Below are 17969 nucleotides of genomic sequence, written 5' to 3' on the forward strand. Positions count from 1 at the left end.
CATGTGCAGTAGTCAAAACAGAGACAGAAACGTTCAGAGATGGAAGCAGAACACCCTGGAGTACACCCCTTGCTGGCATTGAATGCTAGACGAGGAGGTAAGTGTGGCGCTCAATGCCCCCAAGTGGGTGAGGAAGCTAGCGTTGAATGCCACACAAGGAGAAGTGTGGACGTTCAACGCCCAAAAGGGAGCAGCATTCCTGGCGTGGAATGCCAAGGGAGGAGTCCCTAGAGGGCGTTTAACGCCCACAATGGAGAAAGAAGCTGGCGTTGAACCCCAGCCAGGGAGCAGAGGCTGAGCATTTGGTGCTCGAAATTGTGATTCACACTTTTCACAACTCTAGTACAACTAACCAGCAAGCGCACTGGATCGTCCAAGTAATAAAACCTTATGTGAGTAAGGGTTGATCCCACGGAAATTGCAGGCTTGAAGCAAGCTATGGTCATCCTATAAATCTTAGTCGGGCAGATTCAATTGGTTATGAGTTTTGATAATTGAAAGATAAATAAAACATAAATTAAAATAAAGATACTTATATAATTCATAGGTGGAAATTTCAGATAAGCGTTTGGAGATGCTTTGTTGCTTCTGAACCTCTGCTTTCCTATTGTCTTCATCCAATCACGCGTGCTCCCTTCCATGGCAAGCTGTATAATCCTCTCAGTGAAAATGGTCCAGGCTACGATTTCTGTATGGCTAATCAACTGTCGGATTTCTCGTCTCGGATGAAAAGTATCAGGCACAGCTACTGCACAGCTAATCATCTGTCGGTTCTCACTTATGTCGGAATAGGATTGATGATTGGATTTTTGACAGTCTAGAATTTCACAAATGAATTCTTGTTGCGAGTATAGTTTCTAAACCAATCAATAATCCTTTCATACAAAAAGTTGTTTGTCACTAGTACAAACCCCTAAAATTTATAAACCGAAGTATTGAATCTCGGATCGTTCTCCCTAGGAATTACAATAAAGTGTCTTGTTATTGGTTATGAGTTATTTTTGGGGTTTTGATAAGAGACATGAAAGATAAATGGCAAAAAGTAAACTAATAGCTAAAAAGGTCTTGGCAACGGTTGGTGGTCAAGGATCTCTATCCTAATCACTAACTACAATATTAGAATTGGCAAGGATTAATCTCATTAAATCATCCTCTAACTAGTAGTAAAGGAAAGTTAAATGAGATATACCAATCCAAGTCCATTGGTCCTAACTCTCCACTAATTCAATTAGTGAGAACTAGAGTCAATGGCTCCCAAGCATTAATTATTTGGACATTAGTAACTCAAAAGTTCCTAAGTTACCTTTCCAATCCAAGAGCATAAAATTCTACTCTAAAATCCAACCAAGCATTTCATCAAACACTTGGAAGGCACAAAAGGAAAGCATATGAAATCTACAACAAGAATGAAATCTAATAATAATTATTGTAATAAATTAACAACAACTATCAAAAGGAACACAATTATTATGAATTACCTTGAATTGAATTGAAAGAAAATAGAAGGAACAAGAGTAGATCTACAACAAAATATAGAAGCAACATAAAGGAGATTACAACAAAAGAATAGAAGAAGAATGAATGTAACAACAAGGAATTGAGAAGTAGAAGAAGATGAAAGCATGAATTAAAACCAAGATCTAAGAACTAAACCTAATCCTAATCCTAATCCTAGAGAGAAGTAAGAGCTTCTCTCTCTAAAACTAACACTAAACTAATCCTAATGTGTAAAAATGATCAAAAGTCCCTTTGCTCTTCAATCCTTGGCTTTAAATAGCATCTTTGACACCAAAGTTGGTTGGGATTGGGCCCCACAACCCTTGAGAATTCGTTGGGTGCAAATTCACTTAAAAATCAAGTATCAGCATCGACGCGTACGCGCACAGCACGCGTACGCGTCCATGGGGTAACTCGCAAGGTGCGCGTGAGCGCCTGATGCGCGCGCGCGTCCATGGGCGAGTTCAACTCTTTGGCTTTTCATGATTTCTCTAGTTTGCATGCTTTCCTCTTCACTCCTTTGATCCATTCCTAGCCTTTTCAATCTGAAATCACTAACAAACACATCAAGACATCTAGTAAAATCAAAGGGAGATTAAAATCATCAGGTTAAAGGCCTAAAAAGCATGTTTTAACATCTAAGCACAAATTGGGAGAAAATCATGAAACCATGCTATTTCATTGAATAAATGTGTGTAAAAGGTCATAAAATCCCTTAAAATCAATACAAGATAAACCCTACAAATGGGGTTTATCAAGGATCTCTCTATCCTTTTGCACACTGTCACTGCGCCCAACATTCATGAGTTTGAAGCTCGTCACAGTCATCCCTTCCCAGTTCCTACTCGGAATACCACAGACAAGGTTTAGACTTTCCGGATCTCAGGAATGCTGCCAATTGGTTCTAGCCTATACCACGAAGGTTCTAACCTCACGGACTTAGTCCGTGGATTAGAGACCCAAGAGACTATACTCCGGCTGTCATCTAATGACTACGTTGAACATCATGTAGACTGCTTGTGGTTGTCAGGCACGCGGATCTTGGCTAAGCGAGTAACGAAGATAGTGGGTGATTGTCACGAATCACCCCTTCATTCTGACATAACTGAATTGAGTACGAGAGTATATCTTGGAGAAGAAGTAAGTGTGAATTGAAAGAGAAACAATAGTACTTGCATTAATTCATGAAGAACAGCAGAGCTCCGCACCTTAATCTATGAGGTGTAGAAACTCCACCGTTGGAAAATACATAAGAGAAAATAGCCTAGGCATGGCCGTGAGGCCAGCCAAGCATAAAGTTGATCAAAAGATCGAAAGATGATCCAAAGATAATCCCCAGATAAAAATACAATAGTAAAAGTGCTATTTATACTAAACTAGTTACTAGGGATTACAAAAATTAAGTAACTAAGTGTAGATAGTGCAGAAATCCACTTCCGGGGCCCACTTGGTGTGTGCTTGGGCTGAGCTTTGAGCTTTACACGTGATTAGGCCTTTGCTGGAGTTAAACGCCAGCTTGAATGCCAGTTTGGGAGTTTAACTCTAGTTCTGGTGCCAGTTCCGGCGTTTTACGCCAGAAAAGGGTCTCTAGTGGGCATTTTAACGCCAGTTTGGGCCATCAAATCTCAAAAAAAGTATAGACTATTATACATTTCTGGAAAGCCCAAGATGTTATCTTTCCAGCACAATTGATATCGCGCCAATTGGACTTCTGTAGCTCAAGAAAAATGCATTTGAGTGCAGGGAGGTCAGAATCCAACAACATATGCAGTCCTTTCTCAGCCTCTGAATCAGATTTTTGCTCAGGTCCCTCAATTTCAGCCAGAAAATACCTAAAATTACAGAAAAACACACAAACTCAAAATAAAGTCCAGAGATATGATTTTTGCATAAAAACTAATAAAAATATAATAAAAAGAAACTAAAACATACTAAAAACTATGTAAAAACAATGCCAAAAAGCGTATAAATTATCCGATCATCAGCGTTCAATGCCCACAAGGGGGTGATGCATGAAAACTTGTCTCTCAACAAATTTCCCTTCGGCAAGTATACCGAATTATTGTCAAGTAAAAACTCACAATAGAGTGAGGTCGAATCCCACAGGGATTGATTGGTCAAGCAACTTTAGTTGGAAGAGTATGCTAGTTGAGCTAAACAGAATGTAGTTGAAAATTACAGAAAATTAAATGGCGGGAAAGTAAATAGCAGAAAATAAAGTGCAGAATCTTAGATGGGGATTTGGGGAAATGATCATGAAAATAAATGGCAGAAAGTAAAGAGAATGGGTAAGATTAGAAATGGGGAATTCATTGGGCTCAGGATATGTTGTATTCTCCGGATGAAATTCATTTTCATCTCTTCCTCAATCAAAGCATCTATTAATCTCCTTGGCAATCTTAAGTGATTGGGTTCCAATTCCTTGGAAACCCAATCTCTCTAAGCTTGAACAATTACCCAATTCCTTGATTTAATTGCTCATAGAAAGAGATGAAGTGTGGTCATTGATTATACCACATGTATTTCCAAATCAAAGTGTTGGGAGGATTACATGTCACTATATCCGCCCAGACCCCAATTTGGTACAATATGAGAGAGCATTTCTAGCATGATCTCCTCATCCCTTTTCCAAGGCTCAAAGGAGATCCAATTATGGAGAGTTTCTTTTCCAAGACAACTAACCAATTGAATTAAGATCGAAAGCTTTCTAGTAAATCAAAAGAGAAGAAAGAAGAAGAGAATGAAAACTATAATTGATCCATCAAATTACAACAGAGCTCCCTAACCCAATGAAAGGGGTTTAGTTGTTCATAGCTCTAGAAATGGAAAATGGCAGAAAAGAATACATCCCTAGCTAAAAGTGCAGAAAAGTAAATATACAGAGGGTAGTTCTCCAAAGTGCCCAGCTTCTCTATAGTTCAAAACTACTCCTATATATACTACTTCTCTTGATCTTCTAGTGAGTTCTTCAAGTCTTGGATGTGGGCCTTAGATCTTGAGTTGAAGCAGTTACAATCTTTAGTGGGCTCAGCTTGCAGAGAAGTATGAATTAGGCATGGGCGTTAGTGAAGTTAACGTTAAGTGACATTGTGGGTTCGAGAACGTTAGTGGCAATCACATTTTTCACTAACGTTCCAACCCCATATAGCCCATGTTAACTCCAACGTTAGTGGCACCAACGTGACCACTAACGTAGCCTTGTAAACCTTCATAAGCGTTATTGGGACTCACCTTTCTTAATAACGTTGCCTTATAAAACTTCGCAAGCGTTATTGGGACTCACCATCCCAATAATGTTGCCTTGTGCCCTTTGTCCCTACGTTAGAGTTCATGTTAGTATAACTAACGTGGCTCTTAACGTGGTTATGCCTCACCTTCGAGAGCGTTAGTGACACTTACCTTTGTCACTAACGCTCCAAGTGCCCCTACTCTCCACGTTAGAGCTTACGTTAACTAAGTTAACGTGGCCACTAACGTGGTAGTGAATGCCATCTCAACGTTAGTGACAAAGGTGAGTATCACTAGCGTTGGCTCATCAATCTTAGCTCCACGTTAACTTTCACGTTAGTGGTCTTAACGTGACCACTAACGTGGGCAATGCTAGTTTGATCCAACGTTAGTGACAAAGGTGAGTGTCACTAACGTTGGCATTGTTCCTCTCTTCCACGTTAGAGTTTACGTTAACTAAGTTAACGTGACTCTTAACGTGGCTTATTGCCAAATCTTAGAACGTTAGTGGTGTTCACGTTTACCATTAACGTTGAAGCTTTCTTTTGTCTCCACGTTAACTACCACGTTAACCATGTTAACGTGGCAATTAACGTGGGCTTGTGATGGCTTTGCAGGCGTTATTGGTGATCACTTTTCTCATTAACATTGCAAGCTATTTACCATTCCACGTTAGTGGTCACGTTAACTAGATTAACGTGAGTACTAACGTGGTTCTTCCTTGCTTCCTTTGTCCTAAAATCAAGCAAATAAAGTGCATGAAAGCTCTAGCCAAAGTCATGAGATTATGCATCATCAATATATCATTCAATTTTAGCAAAAATCCTCATGAAATCATGTGAAATTCATAATAGTTGCTTGAATCAAGGTGTAAGTGTATTTTCATCCAAAACATGACTTATTCACTAAGAAAATGCATGAAACTAACCTAAAACAGTAAAGAAAAGGTCAGTGAAACTGTCCTAGATGCCCTGGCATCACAACATCAAACTTAAAGCTTGCTTGTCCCTAAGCAAGTACTGAAACATAGGAAGAATGAATGAAAGAACAAGAAGATAATATAGAAGTAGAATTCCTGGTTTTTGGGGTTTCATGCATAGCAACTTAGGTTCTTTCTTTTACTAGGTTTCAGGCCTTTATCAAGTCCTTGGTCACTCTCTTGATTGTATCCTTTGAGACTTCTTAATTGTTGATCCTTCCTTCTTTTCCAAGGTTTATTACATTATTCTTTTGGCTAAGTGCTCTGTAAGAGGGTGACTCTTTATGATAAGCTTTCAGCCAACACTCCCGAACCAGTTGGTTCAAGGTACTAGTTGTTAAGACACCCCTAAGGACTTACTCCCTCAAGTCTCTTTCCCTCATACATACACACCACAGGCACATGGTTTGTTATTTTTCTTTCTTGAGACCTTGGTGTCCAGCACCTCTTTGGGTTACTAAGTGTTCTATAGCAAAGGTCACTCTTGATAGTGGACTTTCAGCTGATAATCCCGGATTAGTTAATCCAAGTTACCAAGTGATGTGGCACCCCTAAGAGCTTATTCATCCAAGCATATCCCTTGCACATGAACACCACAGACACATGCCTCAATCTTAAAACCCTTGGTGCCTAGCATTGTTTCTTATTGTGTTTCTTTCCTTTTCACTTTTATTGCTCTTTCTCTTTTCTTATTGGGATCTTATTATTTAGTTAGTCTCATAGGATGTGTTTCAAGCTTAGGATTCAGGATAGATAGTTGCCTTTTTTCCTTCTTTGGTGAACCAACTTAGCTTACTAATCACCCTACCACAAACATTCAGAATTCACTTCACAAAATAACTCCACTTTTGTTCTTTTCATAACATTTTCTTTTTGATTAACTTAAAGGGCAAGCATACAAGTAAGTAAGATGTACGCGAACACGAGGGACATTAAGCTCAATAAGCATAGACCTAAGCAATGAAAATCTTAAATGTAGAATTGAAAATCCTAAGCTACCATGGAAGCATGTTCTATTTCATACATGATTTTCCTTATTTAAAGCTTTGAAAAAGATCGAACTAAGAAGGAACTTCACCACCTTTCACTTATTGGAATGCTCATGTTCTTCTGCTTCCTTGTCCTCTTTATGTTCACTTTGTCCGCAAGTGCTTCCTCTCATCCAATTCATTCTAGCTATTTTCCAATCTTCCAGTGTCTTCCTTCATTGAGCACACTGAATTCGTTGAATGCTTTCATCTGGTTTATCTGGCGTTGGTTGAGTTCTTGAAGACGTTTTTCCTGGATCTCTTGTCTTTTGGACACTTGACTGATGGCTTAGGTGAGCTGGGAGTAATGCTCCTGTTGTAATTCCATTTGCTGTTTCTGCCACTCTCTTTGTTGATCCATCCAACTAGAGAGTAGTTTTTCTTGATGATCCATCCTTTGAGCTTGGACATGTAGTTGCTATTCTTGTCCCTCCATATAGCTACTTGTCATATACTCAATGGCTTTCTTGATGTGAAACAGATTTATATTGGTTGGATCAAATTGTCCTTCTTGCTGGTGCCCTGTTTGTTGGGGTTCTTCTTGGTGAGGTTCTTCTTGGTGGGACTCTTCTTGTGCCATTCTTTTCCTTATCTGAGTTCTTCTTTGTTGTTGAGCAGGTGTCACATAGTTTATGTGTTGGAATGTGACTAACCTCCCAGGATTTACCCATTGTGGATTGTTGTCTTCGAACACCACCTTGGCTTTCATGCGTAGTCTCAAGATGGTGCTGGGGTACCAAAGTCTAGCACCCGGATCATTCTTCTCGGCTGAATCCTGGATTCCTTCAGTTATAATTTCATGCACATTGATGTTTCCACCCTTTACTAGGCAATGTACCATGGTGGCTCGAGCTATATTGACCTCAGAATTATTTGCGGCTAGAAGGATAGACCTCCTCACTAGCTCAAACCATCCCTTGGCTTCTAGGATAAGGTCTCCTCTCCTAATGAACCTCGATCTCTTGTCCGAATACCTTTCCCAATCAAACCCAATAACACATATATCATTCACAATTTCTTCAAGTTCATCTTCCTCGGGAGTATTACTTATTCTTACTTGATAGCTAAGCTCATCAAAATGTGGTGATTTCAGTTGAAGAGTCCTTGTTATAGCATTGGGGCTGAAGTCTACCTTTGTTCCTCTTACATAACTTTTGAAGGTGGGGGCCCTAGTGCTGTCTTCTCTGACCACATTTGCATAGAACTCTTTGATGAGGTTTGCATTTATCTTTGTTTCTGGGTTGGTGAGCTTTTTCCAGCCCCTCTGTGCAATCTTCTCCTTGATCTTAGGGCATTCATCCTCATTGAATTGGAATGTCAATTTTGGCAAGATTTTCTTGTTTTTAATCTGTTCATATTGAAGCTCATGGAAGGCAGTCTTGAATCTCACAGCATCAGAAGGAGGCTGTTCCATGGGCTCCTTCCCTCTTCTCCTTTTAGAGCTGGATGAAGCCATGAGTGATGGTTAGTATGGTTGTGGCTCACAAGGCATGGCTAGAAGGGTGTGTATGAACTTTTGGTGGAGGATGAAATGTGTGTGTTCAAAAGAAGGGAAGGGAGATGAATGAGAACAAGAAGTGTACGGAGAGGGTGCAAAATAAGGATCATTTATATAGAGGAGTGATGGGTGTTTGAAAGGTGTGGATTGCTAGTGTTGTTTTGTGATGAACGGTTAGGGCTTGATCTTGGATGAGCACAAGAATCACCCCTTTTATGAAGGTCTTGGTTCGGTCTCCAAGGCTATCCACTTTCCACTGTTGCATGGCAACATTTTCTAAGACACTCTCCTTGGAGACAAGTGTATGCGTTCCTTGGCATAGTGGCTGAATCTCCCTTCCTTGATTGTCCTATCAAGTACCATCAATGTCCTTTTCGAATTTCTATACAAGACAAAAAAGGAATGCAATTAGTTAATTGAAATTTTTGGTGGGAAAACTTAAGGTGTGAACTAGCTACTAAAAAAATCTTTTTCTTTTGTTTTTTTAATTAACTAAATGCTTTTCATGAATGCAAATCAATCAACCACTAGATCTCCCATGCATGCAGCGTTAGTACACCAAACTTGTTTGTGATCATATGGTGCAACAAGTTTCGGGAATAATTTCACCTCATAAAGTGTGTTCAAGCCCACTTGGTGTGCCTTGAACACCAAACTTATCATGTACTATACGCTGCATGTAAGGGGGTCTTATATTGTTTATCAAAATTGATTTAGAATCCATGAACTTTGCCTTATTACTACTATTTAAGATTAAAGGAAGAGGGTGTAGAACATGGGTTGCCTCCCATGAAGCGCTTCTTTAGTGTCATTAGCTTGACATTTGGTCCTTGTCAAGGTGGCTGATAGTGTTTGAAATCTTCCCCCCTTGCACTGAACCTATTTCCATTGACCTTGTTGATAAGCTCCACATGCTCTAAGGACAAAATTTTGTTGACGGTGTACACTGGAGGCAGCTGAGATGGAATAGTGGGGAGGTGAGGTGGTATAGATGGAAAGTATGTAGAGACAACTTCATCTCCTGGCGAGAAATCTTTTGTAGGTATTTTCTTGTTTTTCCATCCCCTTGGGACCTTTTTTCTTGCGTTCGTTGATGTCACCTTGTTCCTTGTGGTTTCCTCTTTGAGAGTGGTTTTGATGCCCATCTCATATGACTCTGGTGGGTCTGGTTCCTTTTGGATTATACTTGGTTGTTGCTCCTTCTGATCACATTGGTTGTTAACCATAGGAGTCATGAAGTGTGGTGCTTGTGCTCCCTTGTTTAGCTCTGCCGTCAGCTCTTTTGTTTGCTTTTCCTCCGACTTTTTGTTATCATGATCTGCTTCTTGTGAGAGGTTGAAAACATTGAAGGTGAGCAGATCATCATGTATTCTCAGCACTAGCTCTCCTCGCTCCACTTCTATGAGTGCTCTGGCTGTGGCTAAGAATGGCCTTCCCAGAATGATGGGGTGAATAGGATTTTCATCCATTTCTAAGACAACAAAGTCTGTGGGGAGGAAGTAGTTTCCAACCTTTACTAACACATTCTCAACCACTCCTAGTGCCTGTTTTTGAGTTTTGTCAACCAATTTGATGATTGCATCTGTGGGTGTTAGCTAGTTAATTTGAAGCTTTTTCATTAGGGATAGAGGCATTAGGTTGATACTTGCTCCCAAGTCACAGAGTCCCTTATCAATCATTGTTTCTCCTATGGCATAGGGAATGTGGAAACTCCCTGGATCCTTCTTCTTTGTGGGTGGCCCTGGTTGAATGAGAGCACTACAATCCCTATTCATCTTTATTGTTTGTCCACCCTTCAATGAACTCTTTCTGGCTAATAGCTCCTTTATATACTTTATGTAGGAAGGAATTTGCTGGAGGGCTTTAATAAATGGTATATTTACATCAAGGGATGCAAACATGTCAAGGAACCTTGAATACATTCTCCTTGCTACACCACCTTTAAGCCTTTGGGTAAAGGGTACATATGGGTTCAGTATCTCCCTTCTCTTCAGTTCTTCCTTGAGTGTAGGTTGGGGTGCATGGTCTCTTTCTTCCTGGTTTCCCTTTTGATTGTCTTGGAGGTGTTCTACTTCCTTCATACTCCTCTCATCACTTGGGGTGATCATCTTACATTCTTCCCACCTTACTTTCTTTGTTTCTCCTCTTGGGTTCTTCTCCGTGTCACTGGGAAATCCATCAGTGGGTTTGGGAATTTATTGAGATAGATACCCTACTTGGGACTCCAGTCTCTTGATGTTTTCTCCTTGGTTTTTGATATTGGCTCGCACTTCTTCCTTAAATACCTTGTTGTCTTGGACTTCTCTACATAAATCTTCAAGTAGAGTCTCAATTTTTGAAATTCTATCGTTCGTTAGTGATGGTGGATTGGGGTTAGGTGGGTGAGAAGGGTGGTTGGGTGGGTGTTGATAGGATCTCTGTGAGGTATGTTGGTGAGTTACATTGTTGTTGGAATTGAAGTTGTGGCGTCTCTGGTCTTGACCTTGGTCTTGTTGATTTCCCCAACCAAAGTTGGGGTGATTTCTCTATCCAGAGTTGTAAGTTTTGGAGTATGGGTTATGGATTTGTCTAGGTGAGTTTCCAACATAGTTGGCTTGTTCCCAGTCATCTTCTTCTCCTATATTCACTCCTTATTGAGTTGGTGATGAAGTGATGACTACTGCAACTTGGTTTTCCTCCACCTTCTTGGTGAGATCTGCTAGCTGCTTAGTGATCATCTTATTTTGAGCAAGCAATGCATCCATGTGGTTCAGCTCCATTACTCCTCGAGTGTTACTTCTTTCAGAGGCATAGAAGTAGTCATTCTCAGCTACTGTTTCAATGACATCTATAGCCTCTTCAATGGTTTTCTTCTTGTTTAGAGAGCACCCTGATGAATGATCTACAGCCTTCTTTGACTCATAGGAAAGACCTTCATAGAAAATGTGAAGTTGAACCCATTCATTGAACATATCTGGTGGGCATCTTCTTGTTAAGTCCTTGAACCTCTTCCATGCCTCATAGAGAGTCTCACCATCTTGTTGCCTGAAAGTCTGCACCTCAGCTCTCAGCCTTTTAATTCTTTGAGGAAGGTAGAATCTTGCCAAAAATTTATTTACCACATCTTCCCAATTTGTTAAGCTCTCCTTTGGAAAGGATTCAAGCCACTTGGATGCCTTGTCCCTAAGTGAAAAAGGGAACAAAAGCAGCCTATAAATATCCGGGTGGACTCCATTAGACTTAACAGTGTCACAAATTCTCAGGAAGATGGTTAGATGTTGATTGGGATCTTCTTGAGCACTTCCTCCAAATGAGCAGTTGTTCTGAACAAGGGTGATGAGCTGGGGTTTTAGTTCAAAGTTGTTGGCATGTATGGTGGGCTTCTGGATGCTACTTCCACAGTTTTCTGGATTTGGATTGATGTATGAGCATAGAACTCTCCTTTCTTGCCCAGCATGGTTTGCAGGGCCTTCTCTAGCATGGTTGTGAGCTTCTCCTTCATGATTGTTTTCCAAGTTTTCCTCCATGTTGGTGTCAAAATACTCTTCCTCTTCCTCAGCACCAACAACTCCTTTCCCTCTTGCTTCCCTCCTTAGTCTCTGGAGGTTTCTTTCAGGTTCTGAATCAAAGGAAGTTAAAGCTCCCCCTCTTCTCCCTGTCATACAACTACCAAAACACACAGCAAGAGATAAAATGAAGAGGTTATTCTTGTTAGAGTGATTGTTAGTGTGAGTGGTGCAAATTATCAAACAGTTAGTGGGTTAGTGAGCAGAATTGTAAAGAATAACAAAGAAAGAGAGAAAACAGAGGGGGTATAGGGGGTGAGGAAGAAACGAAATAAACTGAAGATAAACAACTGAATAAAGTAAACAAACAAAAGAAAAAAATGCTTAATCTAGTGAACTTCCAACTTAATCATTGTTGATACAAAATCAATCCCCGGCAACAGCGCCATAAACTTGATGCATGAAAACTTGTCTCTCAACAAATTTCCCTTCGGCAAGTATACCGAATTATCATCAAGTAAAAACTCACAATAGAGCGAGGTCGAATCCCACAGGGATTGATTGGTCAAGCAACTTTAGTTGGAAGAGTATGCTAGTTGAGCTAAACAGAATGTAGTTGAGAATTGCAGAAAATTAAATGGCGGGAAAGTAAATAGCAGAAAATAAAGTGTAGAGTCTTAGATGGGGATTTGGGGAAATGAGCATGAAAATAAATGGCAAAAAGTAAAGAGAATGGGTAAGATCAGAAATGGGGAATTCATTGGGGTCAGGAGATGTTGTATTCTCCGGATCAAATTCATTTTCATCTCTTTCTCAATCAAAGCATCTATTAATCTCCTTGGCAATCTTAAGTGATTGGGTTCCAATTCCTTGGTAACCCAATCACTCTAAGCTTGAACAATTGCCCAATTCCTTGATTTAATTGCTCATGGAAAGAGATGAAGTGTGGTCAGTGATTATACCACATGTATTTCCAAATCAAAGTGTTGGGAGGATTACATGTCACTATATCTGCCCAGACCCCAATTTGGTCCAACATGAGAGCGCATTTCTAGCATGATCTCCTCATCCCTTTTCCAAGGCTCAAAGGAGATCCAATTATGGAGAGTTTCTTTTCCAAGACAACTAACGAATTGAATAAAGATCGAAAGCTTTCTAGTAAATCAAAAGAGAAGAAAGAAGAAGAGAATGAAAACTATAATTGATCCATCAAATTACAACAGAGCTCCCTAACCCAATGAAAGGGGTTTAGTTGTTCATAGCTCTAGAAATGGAAAATGGCAGAAAAGAATACATCCCTAGCTAAAACTGCAGAAAAGTAAATATACAGAGGGTAGTTCTCCAAAGTGCCCAGCTTCTCTATAGTTCAAAATTACTCCTATATATACTACTTTTCTTGATCTTCTAGTGAGTTCTTTAAGTCTTGGATGTGCGCCTTAGATCTTGAGTTGAAGCAGTTACAATCTTTAGTGGGCTCAGCTTGCAGAGAAGTATGAATTAGGCATGGGCATTAGTGAAGTTAACGTTAAGTGACATTGTGGGTTCGAGAACGTTAGTGGCAATCACATTTTTCACTAACGTTCCAACCCCATTGATGAACGGATAATTTATATGCTTTTTGGCATTATTTTTAGTATGTTTTTAGTATGTTTTAGTTAGTTTTTATTATATTTTTATTAGTTTTTAGTTAAAATTCACTTTTCTGGACTTTACTATGAGTTTGTGTATTTTTCTGTGATTTCAGGTATTTTCTGGCTGAAATTGAGGGACCTGAGCAAAAATCTGATTCAGAGGCTGAAAAGGACTGTAGATGCTGTTTGATTCCGACCTCCCTGCGCTCGAAGTGGATTTTCTGGAGCTACAGAAGTCCAATTGGCGCACTCTCAACGGCGTTGGAAAGTAGACATCCTGGGCTTTCCAGCAATGTAAATAGTCCATACTTTGCCCGAGATTTGATGGCCCAAACCGGTGTTCCAAATCAGCTCAAGAATGCCCGGCGTTAAACGCCGGAACTGGCACAAGAATGGGAGTTAAACGCCCAAACTGGTACAAAAGCTGGCATTTAACTTCAAGAAAAGTCTCTACACATGAAAGCTTTAATGCTCAGCCCAAGCACACACCAAGTGGGCCTGGAAGTGGATTTTTATGTCATTTACTCATCTCTGTAAACCCTAGGCTACTAGTTCTCTACAAATAGGACCTTTTGCTATTGTATTTTAAATCTTTTGATCATGTTTTTATGATTGAACCCTCTTTGGGAGGCTGGCCATTCGGCCATGTCTAGACCTTGTTCTTATGTATTTTCAACGGTGGAGTTTCTACACACCATAGATTAAGGTGTGGAGCTCTGCTGTACCTCGAGTATTAATTCAATTACTATTGTTCTTCTATTCAATTCAGCTTATTCTTGTTCTAAGATATTCATTCGCACCCAATAACATGAAGAATGTGTTGATTATGTGACGCTCATCATCATTCTCACTTATAAACGCGTGCCTGACAACCACTCTCGTTTTACAAGCAAACAAGGCTTGAATGTTTATCTCTTGGATTCCTTAATCAGAATCTTCGTGGTATAAGCTAGAATTGATGGCGGCATTCAAGAGAATCCGAAAGGTCTAAACCTTGTCTGTGGTATTCTGAGTAGGATTCAAGGATTGAATGACTGTGACGAGCTTCAAACTCCTGAAGGCTAGGCATTAGTGATAGACGCAAAAGAATCACTGGATTCTATTCCAACCTGATTGAGAACCGACAGATGATTAGCCGTGCTGTGATAGAGCGCGTTGAACATTTTCACTGAGAGGACAGGACTGCAGCCACTGACAATGGTGATGCCTAACATACAGCTTGCCATGGAAAGGAGTAAGAAGGATTGGATGAAGACAGTAGGAAAGCAGAGAGACGGAAGGGACAAAGCATCTCCATACGCTTATCTGAAATTCTCACCAATGAATTACATAAGTATCTCTATCCTTGTTTTATGTTTTATTCATAAATCATCCATAACCATTTGAATCTGCCTGACTGAGATTTACAAGGTGACCATAGCTTGCTTCATACCAACAATCTCCGTGGAATCGACCCTTACTCGCGTAAGGTTTATTACATGGACGACCCAGTGCACTTGCTGGTTAGTTGTGCGAAGTTGTGATAAAGAGTTGAGATTGCAATTGAGCGTACCATGTTGATGGCGCCATTGATGATCACAATTTCGTGCACCAAGTTTTTGGCGTCATTGCCGGGGATTGTTTCGAGTATGGACAACTGACGGTTCATCTTGTTGCTTAGATTAGGTATTTATCTTCAGAGTTCTTAAGAATGAATTCTAGTGTTTCAAGGTGATGTTCATATCATCACCAAAGCTGATTGATTCTCATCAATTTAGCTCTTGAATGCAATGTCCTGCTGAAGCTTTAGACTAACATTGCATGAATCCTGGAATTCTCATTAAGAATTTTGATATCTTCATTTTCTTTTTCACTTAATTTTTGAAAAATCCAAAAAATTACAAAATCATAAAAACCAAAAATATTTTATGTTTCTTGTTGAGTCTAGTGTCTCATGTTAAGTTTGGTGTCAATTGCATGTTTCTGTTCTTCTTGCATTCATTCATGTGTCTTAAGTGATCTTCAAGATGTTCTTGATGATTTCCTTGCTCTGATCTTTGAATTCTCTTGACTTGAGTGTTTTGTTATATGCATTCTCATTTTGTTAGTGTCAGTAGTATACAAACTACTAAGTTTGGTGTCTTGCATGCATTGTTATTTTATTTTAGTTGCATTTTGATTATTCCTCATTATTAAAAATCAAAAAATTTTTTTAATTTGTGTCTTTTCAAGTCAATAATACAGAGAATTGAAGATTCAGAATATACAGCAGAGGAATTATACAGAAAAAGCTGGACGTTCAAAACGCCCAGTGAGGAAGGCAAACTCGCATTTAAACGCCATCCAGGGTGCCTGGCTGGGCGTTTAACGCCCAAAAGGGTAGAGCTTTGGGCGTTAAATGCCAGAATGGATACCATTCTGGGCGTTTAATGCCAGGATGGCACAAGAGGGAAGATTTTGTTTTTAACTCAAAATTTTTTCAGGTTTTTAAAAATTTTTCAAAATCAAATCTTTTTCAAATCATATCTTTTCAATCATATGTTTTCAAAATCAATTTCTTTCCATTTTCAAAGATACTTGCTAACAATTAATGATTTGATTCAACATTTCAAGTATGTTGCCTTTTCTGTTGAGAAAGGTCTAATGTTTGAATCATATCTTTTCTTGTTAGCCAAGTCATTAATTTTTTAAAAATCAAATCTTTTTAAATTATTTTTCAAATCATATATTCTCAATCATATCTTTTTAAAACTATATCTTTTCAATCATATATTTTTCTCACATCTTTTTCAAAATAGTTTTCAATCATATCTTTTTGATTTCTAATGTCAAAATCTTTTTCAAAAATCACTTGATTTCCTTTCCACTCTTAGTTTTCGAAAATCAATTAGTATTTTTCAAACTGTTTTTTAAAAAAAAAAATCTTTTACTTAATTTTCGAAAATTTCTTCCCCTCTTCTCACATCCTTCTATTCATGGACTAACACTCCTTCTCAATGCACAATTCGAACTCTGTCTTTGGTGATAAGTTCAAATTCTTCTACCTCTTCCTTCTATTTTTCTTTTCCTCTAACACCTCAAGGAATCTCTATACTGTGACATAGAGGATTCCATATTTTCTTGTTCTCTTCTCTTTCATATGAGCAGGAACAAAGACAAAAGCATTCTTGTTGAGGCTGACCCTGAACCTGAAAGGACCTTGAAGCAAAAGCTAAGAGAAGCTAAGGCACAACTCTCTGTAGAGGACCTAACAGAAATCTTCAAAGAAGAAGAACCCATGGCAGCCGAAAACAACAACAATGCCAACAATGCAAGGATGGTGCTGGGTGACTTTACTGCACCTACTCCCGACTTCTATGGGAGAAGCATCTCTATCCCTGCCATTGGAGCAAACAACTTTGAGCTTAAACCTCAATTAGTTTCTCTAATGCAACAGAATTGTAAGTTCCATGGACTTCCATTGGAAGATCTTCATCAGTTTTTAGCTGAATTTTTGCAAATCTGTGACACTGTCAAGACTAATGGGGTTGACCCTGAAGTCTACAGACTTATGCTATTCCCTTTTGCTGTAAGAGACAGAGCTAGGATATGGTTGGACTTACAACCTAAAGAAAGCGTGAACTCTTGGGAAAAGCTAGTCAATGCCTTCTTGGCAAAGTTCTTTCCACCTCAAAAATTGAGTAAGCTTAGAGTGGAAGTCCAAACCTTCAGACAGAAGGAAGGTGAATCCCTTTATGAAGCTTGGGAAAGATACAAACAATTGATCAGAAAGTGTCCTTCTGACATGCTTTCTGAATGGAGCATCATAGGTATCTTCTATGATGGTTTGTCTGAACTGTCCAAGATGTCATTGGATAGCTCTGCTGGAGGATCTCTTCATCTAAAGAAGACGCCTGCAGAAGCTCAAGAGCTCATTGAAATGGTTGCAAATAACCAATTCATGTACACTTCTGAAAGGAATCCTGTGAGCAATGGGACGAATCAAAAGAAAGGAGTTCTTGAGATTGATACTCTGAATGCCATATTGGCTCAGAACAAAATATTGACTCAGCAAGTCAATATAATTTCTCAAAGTCTGTCTGGTATGCAAGCTGCACCAGGCAATACTAAGGACGCTTCATCTGAAGAAGAAGCTTATGTTCCAAAGAACCCTTCAATGGAAGAGGTGAATTACCTGGGAGAACCCTATGGAAACACCTATAATTCTTCATGGAGAAATCATCCAAATTTCTCATGGAAGGATCAACAGAGACCTCAACAAGGTTTCAACAACAATAATGGTGGAAGAAACAGGTTTAGCAATGGCAAGCCTTTTCCATCATCTTCTCAGCAACAGAGAGAGAATTCTAAGCAGAACCACTCTGACTTAGCAACCATGGTCTCTGATCTAATCAAAATCACTCAAAGTTTCATGACTGAAACAAGGTCCTCCATTAGGAATTTGGAGGCACAAGTGGGACAGCTGAGTAAGAAAGTTACTGAACTTCCTCCTAGTACTCTTCCAAGCAATACAGAAGAGAATCCAAAAGGAGAATGCAAGGCCATTAACATGATCCACATGGCCGAACTAGGAGAGGAGGAAGAGGCAGTGAACGCCACTGAAGAAGACCTCAATGGACGCCCACTGGCCTCCAATGAGTTCCC

General features: G+C 39.5%; 2 non-coding genes across 2 annotated transcripts; one reads left to right on the plus strand and one right to left on the minus strand.

The window, feature by feature from the left end:
* Window positions 1-11176: 11176 nt before the first annotated feature.
* LOC130953460 (small nucleolar RNA R71) lies at window positions 11177-11283 on the plus strand. The gene has a single exon (XR_009075630.1). It is a non-coding gene; the product is annotated as a small nucleolar RNA R71 (small nucleolar RNA).
* A 5724-nt stretch (window positions 11284-17007) lies between these two features.
* Window positions 17008-17115, minus strand: LOC130952875 (small nucleolar RNA R71). Its single transcript, XR_009075051.1, has one exon. It is a non-coding gene; the product is annotated as a small nucleolar RNA R71 (small nucleolar RNA).
* Window positions 17116-17969: the final 854 nt, after the last annotated feature.

This window comes from Arachis stenosperma, chromosome 9 (assembly GCF_014773155.1).
Source record: "Arachis stenosperma cultivar V10309 chromosome 9, arast.V10309.gnm1.PFL2, whole genome shotgun sequence".
NCBI classification, from domain to species: Eukaryota; Viridiplantae; Streptophyta; class Magnoliopsida; order Fabales; family Fabaceae; genus Arachis; species Arachis stenosperma.